This window comes from Echinops telfairi, unplaced genomic scaffold, assembly GCF_000313985.2.
Source record: "Echinops telfairi isolate 266 unplaced genomic scaffold, ASM31398v2 ScPeMD7_7400;HRSCAF=8409, whole genome shotgun sequence".
Taxonomy (NCBI): Eukaryota; Metazoa; Chordata; class Mammalia; order Afrosoricida; family Tenrecidae; genus Echinops; species Echinops telfairi.
Window position 1 is genome coordinate 365,501 of NW_022111300.1, and position 1,579 is coordinate 367,079.

Below are 1,579 nucleotides of genomic sequence, written 5' to 3' on the forward strand. Positions count from 1 at the left end.
CAGCCTCCAGGCCACTCCCCTCCACCTAGGGAAACTCTGACAGCCCAGTTGGGAGAGCTCCCACCGCACTTGTTGACTTTAGGGCAAATCACACCCGTCCTCCACCATACCAAAAGTGGGAGGTGGATCTCCCCTTCAAATGGCCTGGGAAGTTCCAGCCTATACCCCAAGGCCCTACAAGTGATTGCAGAATTCATGGCCATCATCTGTGGTGCTCCATGCTGCTGCAGGAACATACGCTCAACCTCTATGGCAATCTCTCTGACTAGGATAATTTCGCCTGACATCTACACCAAGGAGGGTACACCCACACACCTTCTGCGGCACTTCAGTTGCACAAGGAAACACCACACACCACCCATGGTGCTCCAAGCACCGTGAGAAACACCACTACAGCTTCCTGAGAGACCAGCCAGTGAAACGCCACCCTCATGGACATACAACCATCTGACCAACGTCCTATGAGGGGACTATCCAACTCACATTCCAAATAATGGAATACTGGTTGCCTAGGGTAAGAGTGAAACCACAAGAAGATACAGCTCCCAGTGCAGCTACCTGCAAGTAGTTCATAGAAGCAGTCATATTGGTCCCCCAAGGGAGAGCCCAGTGATCTTCAACTCTGGAAGATGGTGCCGGGCTCCTCTAAAACAACACATAAACAGCAACCAGGCCCAACAGCCTCAACGAAAGAGCAGGAGAAACAGAAGACAATGCTGGATACTTACCTAGCAGGGGAGATGCCATGATCATGAAGGTGGTTTTCCCAGGGTGAGGCTTATTCATTGCACTCCGTATGTGCTGACCCTTGCGATTTCCCCAGATGTGGGAAACTCAACTGCATAATTTGTGGTAGTGGGGAACTGCGTTCGTGCTCCCTCCTGAAAAAAAAAAAAAAAGACAATGCCAGAAGAAGTCATGAACGTAAATAGGTGCATAGAAGAAGCAGACATGGACCAACCATGGACATAAATTTTCAGAATGCTGCTTGGAGTCATGAAGGATATAAGGGAAGCGATACAGAAAAGGGATGAAATGATAGAGGATATAAGGGCAACATACCAAAGGGAAATATAAGACTCGAGGGATGAAATAACAAAATCCAGTAGCAAATTAGCACACTTTGCCAACAGACTTGAGGAGGCAGAGAATCGCACCAGTGAACTAGAGAATAACCAAGCAGACCTCAACAAATGGGAAACACAGTAAAATAGGATCAGAGAAGCTGAAGAAAACCTGACAGCCATCCCTGATGCTATGAAAAGGAACAATATTAGAATAATTGGACTACCAGAACAACACACAACAAAGAAGTCAATAGCAAAAATAATGAGGGAATTCTTAGAGGAAAACTTCCCCAGCTTAATAAATGAAAATCGGGCAACCATTCAGGAGGCTGAAAGAACACCAGCCAGGATGAATCCCAATAGTCACAAAGACACATAATAGTTAAATTATCCAATTATGAGGAAAAGGAGAAAATCATAAGAGCAGCAAGGGAAAAACAAATAGTCAGAAAGGTACCCAAATAAGAATTTGTTCAGACCAATCAGCAGACACGATGAAGAAGAGGAGGGAA

The 1,579-nt window shown here is 45.9% G+C and overlaps 1 non-coding gene across 1 annotated transcript; it reads left to right on the forward strand.

Moving 5' to 3' along the window:
- Window positions 1-720: 720 nt before the first annotated feature.
- On the forward strand, window positions 721-884 carry LOC115871712. The gene has a single exon (XR_004047434.1). It is a non-coding gene; the product is annotated as a U1 spliceosomal RNA (small nuclear RNA).
- Window positions 885-1,579: the final 695 nt, after the last annotated feature.